This window comes from Coturnix japonica, chromosome 7 (genome assembly GCF_054131305.1).
Source record: "Coturnix japonica strain WE chromosome 7, WE-NBRP24, whole genome shotgun sequence".
NCBI classification, from domain to species: Eukaryota; Metazoa; Chordata; class Aves; order Galliformes; family Phasianidae; genus Coturnix; species Coturnix japonica.
This window is the reverse complement of record NC_140669.1, coordinates 379,349-392,890: the sequence shown is the minus strand read 5'-3', so window position 1 is coordinate 392,890 and position 13,542 is coordinate 379,349. Positions and strand designations below refer to the sequence as shown.

At 41.2% G+C, this 13,542-nt stretch overlaps 1 protein-coding gene across 2 annotated transcripts in view; it reads right to left on the bottom strand.

Moving 5' to 3' along the window:
* Nucleotides 1–11,107, bottom strand: part of ARHGAP15 (Rho GTPase activating protein 15) — a 341,387-nt gene extending 330,280 nt beyond the window's left edge. Inside the window, exons 1-2 of one of the 2 annotated variants that reach the window (XM_085552046.1) lie at nucleotides 10,852–11,107; nucleotides 6,665–6,738 (exon numbers count right to left, since the gene is read on the bottom strand). The gene's annotated coding sequence lies outside the window, so the exon portion shown is untranslated. The remainder of the gene's footprint in view (nucleotides 1–6,664; nucleotides 6,739–10,851) is intronic. The other variant, XM_085552045.1, reaches the window with a different exon arrangement.
* Between the last annotated feature and the right edge of the window lie 2,435 nt (nucleotides 11,108–13,542).

Sequence of the window (13,542 nt, the reverse complement as noted above, 5' to 3'; positions counted from 1 at the left end):
CTTTTCCATGCAGTGGCTATACTTAATTTTAAGCAGGATCTGTTTTTAGAGAATTCATAAAGCTTTTGAATCTCAGGCAGTTATTAGCCTCAGACTTGTGTATTTTCAGACTTCCAGACACTGATGCTTTTCAATTTATTACCTAATAATTAAGCACATGCAACTTGTGAGCAATGCCATTTGTTATTAACAGACCAGCTTCTTAGAGCTTAGCGGAAAAACAATCAAAACCTCATGAAAAGTTGTTACTATGGAAGTAGTAGCTTTTCATATTTAGTATCAATGAAGCCTTACTTTGGCAAAGGACCAAAGTAACATGATTGCATTAGGGGCTAATAGTGTGATATTTCTATTAAGCAGCCTGCATTTTTAGTATCAGCAAAAGAAAAAGAATACTTTGAGGACTGCCTTGGTTTAAAAAGAAATAATTCATTTTCTGCCTAGCATCACAATTTTTAGACCATTATCATGAAAAGCCAGTTTCATAACAGATATAACAGACTTTTTTCCTCCAAAAGTAACCGGTCAGCTCTCAGCTCCTGTGCTCTCAAGGGTGAGGAATTCAATGCAGCTGTTGCCACAATTAGAGAGACTTGGGTGAAAAACCAAAGCTGTTCAGTCAATCAAGCACAAGGTGATTTACGGCCGGTAGGTATTTGAAGACAGAGGTTGCAAATGCTCCTCTTGCATCGATTTTTGTCCCTTGTTAGTCTTTTAGGCTTGACACAAGTGGGAATACACCAATTTCAACATGTCCCTCTGCATTACCCCTCCAGGTTAGAAGGAAAGGAGATGGAGCTCACTTCTGCAGCAAGAGACAAAGTGCAGAGGAAGAGGAACGGCTGCCACATCTCGAGTGCAATCGGGGCCAGAAGGACCAGCAATTCTGCACCAAGCCTTGTGATAAGGGACGATAACCTCATTTACCATCAGGTGAAAGGAAAGTACGATGAAGCAACAGAAAAAACTGTGGGCTGGGAAAAGTCCTTGCAGAAAAACAACAAAAACCAACCCCTCTAAGGATAATGAATTAAGAACTTAAATCAGTTTATGAATAACTATTAGCACAAAGTGCTCATATATCACTGGCACTAGAGAAATATCAGATCCGTGAAAAGGGGAAATACAGCCGACAGTTTGCTAACACACTTAGTGGAGGTAAAAATCAAATATTCTCCCTAGCATCAGAAATTAAAAATCAAGCAGGGAGCCAACTAACGTATAGATATATTAATAACATTCTCAGTGATTTTCATAAAGTATTTAATAGTTCCCAATTACATTATGGTGGTAGAAAAAGCATATTACATTCTTTCAGATTTCAGTAAATTTTTCTAGGCTATTTCAAATAGATTAAATTAAACAAGAAGCAGAAGCAACATTCCCTCCAAGAAATACTTCTGTTAGTTCTGACTTAAAGGAGACTTGGATGATTTTCATTATTATGATGTATTTACTATACAGTCTCCTCAATCCCTTAAATGAATCTTTGAGAGGACAATATCTAGATAGATTTCTAAATAATAAATGTACCTGACTGAACTATTATATGAAAATTTAAAGATCTGCGAAGATGTGCTTGAGTCCCTGTTGTTTTTGAATATAGCCATCACAATATTAATGCAAGGCCGTTATCATACTGGAATCCTTATTAGCTAAAGTGCAAGAGTTATCACCTCTGCTCTTTGCCTGAAACAAAAAGCAATCTACATTAGATGAGGGGTTTTGTTCTAAATGTATGTCAGAGATTAAAACTAATTGAATTCAAAGTTTTAAGCATCAGAATAGTTGCAATAGAATCATATAGTTGTATTACAAACCATTTACCATCACTAAATGACACTGAAAGACTCGAACTGATGTTACTGAGCTGAAGTCTAAGACAAGAAATTAAAGGAGCTCACAAATTGGATTCAGACTTGGAGAAAGAAGGGGACAAGAGGAATGTGCAGCATCCCTCCCAGTATCTCACTTCTCTTCAGGCACCAGAGTGAGCACAGGTATTTGCATGGAGTCACAGCCCATCCTGAGCCTGCTCATAAAATCATCATAGAATGACTTGGGTTGGAAGGAACCTCAAGGATCATGAAGCTCCAACTCCCTCCCTGCCCCACATGCAGGACCACCAACATCCACATTTAATTCCAGCCCAGGCTGCCCAGGGCCCCATCCAGCCTGGCCTTGAACAGCTCCAGGGATGGACGGGGCATCCGCAGCCTCTCTAGGCAGCTGTTCCAGAACCTCACCACTCTCATAGCAAAGGGCTTCCCCCTGACAGCCAACCTAAATCTTCCCTCCTTCCACTTAAAACCATTTCCCCTTGTCCTGCTATTATCTACTTGAAAGAGTTGACTCCCCTCCTGCTTAAGGGCTCCCTTTAGACATAGAAAGGCTGCAGTGAGCTCACCCCGCAGCTTTCTCTTCTCCAGCTGAAGAAGCCCAACTCCCTCAGCCTGTCTTTGCAGGGCAGGTGCTCCAGCCCCTCTGAGCATCTTTGTGGCCATTCTCTGGGTCCTCTCCAACAGCTTTTCCCTCCCTAAGCAAGGGTGCGTATTGAAAAGCAAAGAGTAAGACGCATAAGAGAGGACATAACTTAGTGACCGAAGTCATGCAAAGGTGGCTTTCCTTCCATTTTGCTGTATGGCACCGATGTGAGTGCTGTCTCTCTGGAAGCTCATTCAGCAGGAAGGAAACCAGCTCATTGCCTTTCCTTACTGGTAGAACTAAGGCACAGCAGAACAGCGCATTTAGAACTACCTGTCTGGAAGAGCAGAATGGAGGCACAAAGAGCAAGCAGCTAACAACACTTATCTTTTGAAGTGGGAAAAAGAGATTACAGCATCCATAAACTTCGAGAAGAGCCCCAGGACCTCTTCCTTGGCTAGTTAATGGGAATGCAAGAGTTGCCCTTAGGCTACATTCACCTTTCCACCAGCCTAAGCCTGCTGGGTTTCTTTCATGTGTTCAAGCAGTTGTGTCTTACACCAAACGATGAGAAATGCTTCAGATGGGAAATTGCCCCAGTGAGAAACATAGATGTCTCCCCTCTCACTTCTAAGGGTAGAGGTGGGAGGGGCTGTGGCAGAACAAAACAAGTGGTTTGTGTCGTGCCTGCACGGTCCAGAAGAAAAGACTTAATGTAAATTGGAATTGGCCCTGATCTAACACATACGTTGGTGTTGGCAAATGAATACCATAAAGAACTAAAAGAATTTGACCAATATCAAGAAAAAGAACACTGTAAGAAGAATGCTTGAAAAGACATTTCTTCATATTTCTGGAGTTTTGGACAAATGAAAAAGCAAGTCATCAGGCCGAAGTTTAAATACACATAAAATCCCCAAATCTGCCTGTAAGATCTGTAGATGTCTGCTGCCAAAACCACCAATGCTATAAGTACTGCTTGCAAGAATACATGACTCAGAGAGGCTAACTGCTTTTGTTTGCCTGTTTATCTCTGCTTGTTTCAGCATTTCGATGCCTACAGTCAAAAGCAGACATCAGTTCAGCACCGTGCTTTTTAAAACCCCTGTACTTGAGAAATAGAAATGGAACCATGTCTGATTTTCCACATGCTCTGCTGCAAAGATTAAGAATTCAAAACTTATAGTAAAGGTCTGTGTATCATGGGAGGACACAAAGGGAATGATAACAGCGCATCACTTTCACACACACTCCAGCTGCACTATAGGGGATGCATACTGGATATACAGCAACTTGTACATAATCCCTTGAATTTACAAGGAGATCCACAGGCCCCCTCTTGCAGACCTTAAAACCTAAACAAGGCAGTGATGACAACACATAAGGAAACACCTTCAAGGAGGAGAAAATGGGAGGATTATTTATAATGAGAAAAGAAGCAAGACTGCTTGAAGATGAAGCTTAATTACAGGGGAGGATTTGAAGGAAAACGCTTGACAAAGAACAAGCTAAAAATCATGGCAGTGACATAAAAGGATGAACAGAGCAGAAAAGATGAAAGTGGGAATAGGTGATGTGAATGCACATTAACCTCTTTTTTGTCCCAAAGACTTATTCCAAAGTTAAAAAGTACTACTGGATATTTGCCATTCAGCTTGTGCATACGAGAACACACCCCTGCAGGCCCATCATGGGTCTAGACTGGCCTAATAAATCACTTGTCCCAAGACAATGCAATTAAGCCTAATTAGCTGATGCCTTTATTCCTAAACAGTCTTTTCCCAAGGGAGGTATTAACTTTCGGTTTTTAAATTAGCTCAAGGATCTAAATTGCTCTCATCTCCTTGGCAAAGAAACAGTTTGTTTCTACCTCAATACAGAGCACTTCACCCACCCTGGGGACACGTGTTGTGCTCCACAGAGACGCTGCCTATACATCACTCCACAATTTGGATGCACTGGGACTACGACAGGCCCTTCTGCACACAGCAGCACACACACTATGACCCCTGACTTCCCATCACACCAAGTTCAGTGCAGAGTCCTGGAAGTCTCAGCATTGCTTCTTCAGACCAACTTGGCCAGACCAAGGCGCTCTACCCAGTTTTCAGCAGTGTCAAGACATTCAGATCTGATAAGACTCCAAGGGCAACAATCAGAACATCAGCCCGCTGCTCACAGAATCATTTTAACCAACTTCTCTGACACTGTAGTTATAAAGCAACCTTCCCAACATTCTGTTATTCTCCCTCACTCCTGACAATAAGCACCTCACTCCAAAGCTTTATTGCTCTCAACGTCAAAGAAGCTTCAGCTACTTCAACTGGGGATTAAGCAGCTCCAGTTCCAAAAGGAATAACATGGTATGTCTCCAGGAAATGCAGGTCTACATAAAGAGACAGAGAGAAACCTTTTGTGTTCTGGTATCTTCAATTTTCACAAAGCCCAAAAGAAAAGAGATCTAAGAGAAGCAGTTGATTTTTCACCTATACGTACGACGAACGCGTCTGAGGCTGTCTTGTCCTTCCCAAAGGTACAATGAAATGGTTGCCTTTATTTCTTCTTTCTTAACATTATAGCAAAAGCCAACATGATTTGGACACCAGCTGCTTCCTGCACACACAACACTTCTTCACATCGCTTAAACTTTGTATTTTTAACCTCTACCTGCTGCTAGTCTGTGCTGAAGTCTTGATAAATCCTTTTGCTTTAAACACTAGGCTGTGTACAGTTCTCATTTAATCCTCTGCCAAGTCTTATCTATTATTCTCCTGACTGCTTTACATACATTTATTTCCCTTTCATCTTTCAAAATTGTGCCTTACTTTTTCTCACAAGGATTCAGTGAGGACTTTTTTGCTCGTATCTCAAGACTCTGCAAGTTCATCCCCTCCCCATCCCTTATGGCAGCTGACAGCAGGGTTAAGCTCACCATGCATTCACCATGCTAACCAAGGGCTATCAGCTGGAATGGAACTTAATTAGCCCTTATGTATGGATGTGGTAGAAGGAAAGAAACAGTGTTTAGTGCTTCTGTTTTGAATGAAGTTGTTTGGCCACTGGGTGTCGTCCTTGATTCAGACAACAGTAAAGACTTTTTTTAGATTCAACGTAAAAACTGCAACTTCCAGAGCAGTTAAATTCCACTCTATTTGATTGTACAGCATACAGCAATTCGCTCTGCATTCAAATCAGCGATAAAATTGAATACTTTGACAAAGTAACAGTGGAGTAACAGACACCTTTCCAGCAGCACTATCCCAATATCTGGAACGTTCTGCCAGCATTCACACATGAAGATCAAATCAGCTCACAGCAAGTCTATGTCATCCTAATGAGTTCTCTGTTATGTGTGACTGAGAAGAACTTACCAGCATTGTTTTGTTATCTCCTGGGAGTCTAGACAGTCTGAAACCAACACACAGCACAGCGAAGCTGTTTATTATAATATTATCTCTCTGAAACCTGATTTAGTTTGCCTTCCTCAAGCTAAAATAAAAGCAAATTCTCCAAGCACTAAAGCCAGAATGCGTTTACATTTGTCTACACATTAAAAGTATTAATCCTACTGTTCTTAATACACATAAAGGGCAGACAAAGTTTTAAATAACAGGTATTTCTTTTTAAATGCTGCTAACTTCAGTTCTGATAGCACAGCTTTTCCTGGATTATGAACTCTTTGAGAACACAAATCTCCATGTAATGCTTCCCAGCTTTACCAGTGAATATAATTTTAATGAAAACACGCCAGTATTAAAGAGCTATTAGGCACAGAGCTGAAATTGCCTTCAACTTTGTTCACCAATCAGAGACTTGAATGATTAAAAAAATCCATTTTTTAAAGGAAGATATTAAGCATTCTCTTTACGTTAAGCAGTCTCACAGGCATGATTTGGGTTTCTTATATTACAAGCATTCTCGTTTATGATTACACTTAGTTTAGAACCAATAGGAGCCTTCTTCAAGGAAGAAATTATTGAAGATGTGAGCTCATAAACTAATAATTTCAAAATATACCTACATTAGCACAAAACAACCCTTCTGAGCTAAGAAGTCAGCTGATCAGATTACCTAAACTTGCACTACGCCCTTCATTAAGGTAATAAGTCAGCAACAAATATTAGTCTAATAAGTCTTCGAAGCAGAGAATTTTCTGCATCCATCCATACAAACATATCACAGGTCTATGACCAGGAATACTTTTACAGCTTCTTTTATTTAAGTACAGAAATACACTTACATTGGCTGAATGCTCTGGGAATGCTTCTCGTGAATGTAGGCAGCAGCGAGGCCTCCTGCTCCAGAATTTCAATACTGGAAAGAATAAATCAACACGTAAGCATCTTCTGTGCTTGTTAACTATAATGTATAGCTTGTCTTACCTCGCCCTGCTCTATAGAACAGACTAATTTCAATATTTCTCATGGTTTTTAAAATGGAGATCTTAGCACTTGTCTCGAAGTGCTAACGTAGGTACAAGTAGATGTATTTTTTCCAGATTAGTTCTAAAAATATTCTCGGGTTTACATATGAGATCTGAAATCTAACAGACAAAAGGCTGAAGCAGACCCACATATCAATGTATAGAGAAATAATTCATTTAACTGCATCTGTTGATTCTCAATCTCAAGAGAAAGTGAAGAAAGCTAAAAGAACCTTATAGTACGATCCAAAATTCTTCTTAAGTTGCTCTAACATAGGTACAGATTACAAAAACCCCATAGTGGCAGGACATTCTCAATGTGGGAAATAAGAGAAGAGCCTTTGATTCTATGGCCACAGATCTGAGAGTGCATCAGGGCAGACGTTTAGCCACTGTTAGCAGCTATCACCATCCACTAACACTAACAACAAGAATTGCCGCTGCCTTTTTGGAAGCACCACTCAAGTCATTATCCACCTAAAGATGCTGCAGCTGGTTCAAAGATTCAGCCCAAGTTTTGGTGAATAACACCGCAGGTACATCTCACACTCATCTCACATCTGTAAATGAGATTACAGAGGACCTCACACAACGAATCTCTTTTACCTTGTAGGTGCACCAGCATGCAAAATCCACTCCCCAGCCATGCAAACTGAGCTCTATGCTCCCAACAGCATGAGCCAGGTCAAAGCCAACAAAGCAACCCAGCGGGAAAGACATTTAATATATTGTTTATCACAATAACTAACACCCTAAAATTACTTTCAAAAAGTACCTTTAGAGTTGTACATATTGCTCTCTATGCAGGCTTGATAACAAGTTCCACTGTTTATATATATTTTTACTACAAACAAGATATCCATGCTGCAGGAATCTACCTAAACTGTGAATTGTTTTATGGGCTTGTCTTCAACGACACCTGGAGATAGTTTAATTTCTTTTTTTATTTTTCTCATGCAGTAAAGTGGAATCACTTGAAACAAGCACTCAGAGAAGCTCTATACAGAGGAAAAATAGTGACATACAAAATGGTGTTATTCAGAGATGAGCAGATCGATTTTACTGTTTTCTTATGCTTAAGGTCCCCTCACTTTTCAAACCCTGATGCTGCTCTTTGGGGATCCAAATTAGTGAGTCAGCATCCTCTGCAACACATTGATTTATAAGGATTTTTGTATCTGTAAATGCATTGTCATTTCTCCGTTAAAAGTGATGTACTTTAATGACCAAACCTTGTGTGGGGCACTATGCAAGGAAGGAGGAATAAAAACGTAATACAGATGTATAGGTAGCAAATAGCAGTTTGACACACAAAACAGCCACTGGATGGCAGCATTTTCTTAACTAAGAAAGTCGTCTTAACTTTGCTGTTTATTTAAGCACAGAGAAATAAAAGATTCTTTTGTAATTTTTCAAGCTTAATTTAGTTCATTTAATATTTAATGACTTAATGAAGCTGCCTATGTGCAGAGCTTTTTTTTTTTTTCCTCCACTCTGGGAAGAATCTCAACGTACGCAAAGAACTTGGGAAATTGGCTTAAAAAAAATGTAAAAGGAAATCAGTAACTTAATTCATAAATGATTGACCTCAAAGATCCCGGGACATTTTCCAGACCTCCAGAGCTTGTGGCTCAGACCTCCAGCTAAGCCCTGATGGGGTAAAGCACTGCAGGATTTATGTAATAGACAATTTATTTCAATTGTCTATTACAATAATTAAGACCATCTGTAGGACTTTTTTTCCTCAGCCACACCAATTGACTAGTGCTATTCTTCCATTCCTCCCCCTCTTCTCAAATAACACTATCTCATATTGTCTTCTCCTCAATTTCTTGTTGTCAGCTCTCCCCAGATTCACTCCTTGCTCTCACAAACACGGGACCATTCACTACCCTTCAATACCAGTAAGTAGAGCCCAGTGTTTTTGCTCTCAACTTCACTTCTTAGGCACATCCTTTTTTTAAATGCACATTTTAAAAGACTTCAGCTGTTTTATATTAATGTCATGTATGAGACAGTCATTCTAACCACTGCTGGTTTCATCAGGTCCAGAAGCTCTAATGGTCTTCAAGTCCTAAAAGCCTCGTAAGTTCTAAGTTCTCCTAACATTCTCTAACTGATCCATAAAAGAGGGGAAAAAAAACAATAAAATAAAAGCAAAGTACATCTTCAAACAGCATATGGAAAAGCCTTTATGGAGAAAAAAATAGCTGCTTATCATAACTATCTGGAATCTGCCCTAGACACTTGAAATCTCAGTAGCCTTACTGCCCAATGTAGTCAAGATTTGTTCTAGTTGACACTGCATTTCAAGTTCAACTTGTTTCAAAATTAAGGACCAGAAGCACTGGATTAAATCCAATCCAGGTTAATCATCTAAACTCAGATTTCTTAAGCAGAGAAGGCTGTTTCCTTTCCATCATATTCCTTCCTCCTGACAGCTGGGTCAGCAGTTGTTCCTTGCTCTCCTGTGGCCCAACATCGGTTCCTAACATCAGTTCTGACCTTGGAACTGAAGAGAGGAGCCAATTGTGTTCCAGGACCCAGCAATTTGCTTTTAGTAACCAGAATCTCCAAGAGCGAGCAGCAGCAGCTTACAGGAAAACCACTTACCACTATTAACACAGCAAACTCTCCATGAATTGCTGATTTAGTAGCTGTTCAAGTAAATACTGCTGTATGCTGATTGTTTAAGTGTGCTGAAGCTGCATGTTAAAAAGTAGTTTTATATAAACATATAAACATCACAACATCTAGAAAAGCAAGCTAGGATCACAGACATTTCCAACACATAAAGACATGACAGCATCCTTCTATCTGCCCCTCTTCCCCATTTCATTGTAAGGACACAGAGTTATTACAGTAGATTAATAGCTGTCATAACCCAGGTCATCTGATGACCTGTGTGGAAAGCCTAAATGGGTTTGGTATCCAATTAAGGCCTGACCCAAAACCCAGTGAAGTCAGTAGGTGTCTCTTTATGAGAGACAAATTTCTGGATCAGGCTCCTGGTTCCCTGTCATTGCTGTAGTTTGCTGCCTCTGATCAATGAGTTTTGTTTATTCTAATTCTTATATTAAATCTTGGCAGCAAGTGTAACATTGAATGCAAAGATCTAGAAGCTAAAAATGATTAAGCGCCCCGAGGTGTCTGATTTAATACAAACATGAAACAAGATAGAACTACCGAGACCTGACTAAGAGCACTTCTGTTCTTCAGCTCAGAGTTCGGCTTCAGAGAAAACTCCCTCTTTTTCCCCAATATACTTCATAGCATTTCCTAATTGCTGTAGAACAGAGCACCAAGCCGTTATTTCACAGTAGTTTATATATTATTTTCTACATTCAGACACGTGTATTTTTCTAAATCAAAACCAATACAGCTTCATCCCACCCCATCATCTTCACTTCACTGAGAACTATATTCTGCATCCTCTTTAATTAAAATCAATGCACAAACTACCTCTGCAGCCGTTCTATCTGTTCCCATATCTACTCCATATCTCGCTGTTCACTAGTTTCTCCCCCCAGGGATGTCTCTACTCCAGCCGTTACTTCTCCCCCCTCGTGGCACACGCAGGGACTCACTGCACACAACTCACCAGTTAATGCTGGCAGCGTTCAGCACGTGCAACCAAAAGCAAAGTCACCACGTGTTTGATCAGCACAAGCACCAACTCATTTCATCTGCAGTTTTTAACCCACAGAAAACAGTGGACAGACCGTAAAAGACAACAGATGAGGAAGTCAGGCAAAGGACACAGACGTGATGATGGAGCTTACTGATAGACAGAAACAAGCATGAATATTAACGAGCTGCCCTATCCGACTCACACACAAAGGTCCTTTAGGCTTCATTATAAGAACAATCTCTCCTATTTTCGATGCACTTACAGGATTTTTATAGTTCTACTCTACGTTTGTATTTTGATGCCCTCAATAAAAGCCGTGCAATCCCTCAGCCCCTTCAAACACCCTCTTCAACCATTCCAGGTTTTTACTCACAGTTCCTACCCAGCACAGCGCTGACACGAGCACACAACGAATCCTTAATAGCTGCGCCAACAGCCCGGGGTCAGCTCACCGGGAACGGGGTGGGGAGTAGCAGGTCCTGCACTTTCCGCCCTCCAATGGCCGCCCAACATGTTGCTGAACGCGGCTCAGCCCACAGACCTTTGAGTTCTGGAGGTGACCCCACACGTGAACTCTGAGCGCTGGGATCCTGCACCACGTTAAGGGCGAGTGAGCAAAGCAGCTCCGTGCTGCCACAGCGCGCCCGGCCCGAGCACCAACGGCATCGCGGATTGCGGCTGTTTGAAGCAAAAGAAAACCTACAGCTGTGTGCAACACGACAGGGACCGTCCTCCCTCCCAGCTCTGCACAAAGCAAACTGCTTTCGTGAACACAGAACTGCAGGAGGCAACGCTTAAAATACACAGCCCAGAGCAACGCGTGCTGGATCATTTCAGGTTAAATACACGTCAATGAATCTGTTTGCATTACAGGAATGCAAAGGGGGGGGAAAGAAACCTAAATGTTCGCAGCACATCCAGCACCAGACAGCAGCAAACACAGCGTGTGAAGCTACAGCACAGAGTCACAGCTGCAGCAAGGGAACGGGACAGAGGAACTAGGATAAACTCGGGTACTCAGAGCAGTTTAAGCACGAATCGACCTCAGCGCTGGCGAGGTGCTGCAAACAACTTCACACGTAAAGCATCCACAGAAAAGTGAGGTTACCCTGAGATCGGCAGCCGCTCCTGGGAGAGGGTGAGGAAACAATTGTGCAAGTGCAATGAGCTGGGAAGAGCCGTAGTGCCAGGTCTGGCTCTGTCAGACTCTGAGCCGAGTAGAGGCTGACCATGCCCGTGCATGAGAATCTTTTGCTGCATCCACCTGTTATTCATCCATAGCATCACTGGAATACATTAAATCCTATAATGGGAGCCCTGTTCCTGAACTGAAGAAACTATTTCACTATTTCCACATAAACATTCACATAAGATTCATTTGCTACCCTGAGAAAAGTTACATTTTATTCTTAGGGCACATAGCAACAAATAAGTGAAGGTGTCCTGAAGCTCACTCATCTCACAATGAACAGCCTATTAGGACACCTGGCCCTATCAGGTCAACAAGCCCACAGCACTCCTACTATTGAGGGAATAAAGGGAATCCTTTTCTAGTTTAAGATAAAAAGGCTTGTCGTGCCCAGAATGCCCTTAAGGAGAAACACACCTCAATTTCTCATCTAAAAAGGAACAGTAAAGCAAGGACAGCAACCCACATTGCATTGCTCAGCACACAGCTACTGAGTAAAACTATGACAAGTCCCACAGCTTTTTTCTAAAGCCATCTTACCTTTCTGATTACATGTGCAATTCACCACAGACCTAATAACAATAACTACATAAACAACAAAGATTAATAAATATACATACCTTTAGTCTGATATCTGCCCAGCTTGACGTACCGACTCCCCTATCCCTCCACCTACACACCTGCTCTACCCAAAAAGCTCCTGTTGCAGCTGAGGTCACATTCATACCCTGCTTGATTAGGACAGCTGGGTTCCGTTTCTTTAAGTGAGCACATGTGCTTGGCCTGCTCGAGTGATGTGAGAACAGAAAAAGCACTCCCTGTCCGCGTTGTTTTGCCTTACAGACAATTGCTCCTAATACTGTGAATTTTTATATTTTCTCACAGAAGAGTTAAGGGCGAAATTCTTCATTATTAGCTGCATTTGGGGATCTAAAGTGAGCTTCTGAAATTGTCATTTCACATTTTCCCTTTTCAGTTGGAATATTAAGCACATCTCCAAGATTTTTTCCCTTACTTGCTCCCAATATTGTTTTCCTTCACGCTGAATGTCAATTATTGTCATTTCTTTCTGACCCTTCATTCTTTCTAGGAATTTATCCTTCAAGGTCTATTTTTAAAGTGGAGCCTCAGTGGAAAAATAAATGAATATAAATAAGAAATTGTTTACTTTTCTGCAATAATTTTTTTTTTTAAATGTATGCATTAGAAATAGCCATTAGAGGATAATGAGAGGATCCTTTCTTGAGGAATCCCATTGACATAACGAGCTATATGGATGATAGAAGTTGGACATTATTATGAGATGCACTGGCAGTGATAAACAAACACGATGGCTGTATCGATGTGGCACTGATGTTATTACAGAGTCTAAGCATTGTTGTGCTTCTGGTGTTAATTGTCTGTTAGAAGTCAGATCTGGGTCTCCTTTGAGTAGTTTGAATAAAGGATGCAGCTCTTGAGTAGTAATTCCCAAAAGTGATTGCAACCCACTGATGGTTCCTAATAACTTTTGCAGATCGTTTAATGTCTGTACGTGAGGGGCTGTTTTGAGGATCTGTGGGGCCTGTTCCCGGTATTCAGTCATGAACACGGTGTATTGCATGGGAGAGAGGATCATTCTGAGGGGTCATAACGTAACAGTCACCGATTGCAACCAAAAGATTGTATGTAAAGGCTGACTGAACTCCGTATGCTCTCACTGACTCCCTTAGCTCCTTCACTGCCTCACAGGGCAGGGATTCCCAACGAGGGACCAGATTCAGCTGATACAACACAGGAAACGCCTGCAACGTGTCAGCATCACCCCTTAATATTGCTTCTTTCCTGCACTGCTCTAAGTTTGTTTCCTAACTTTCTCATCAGCCCTTACAACTT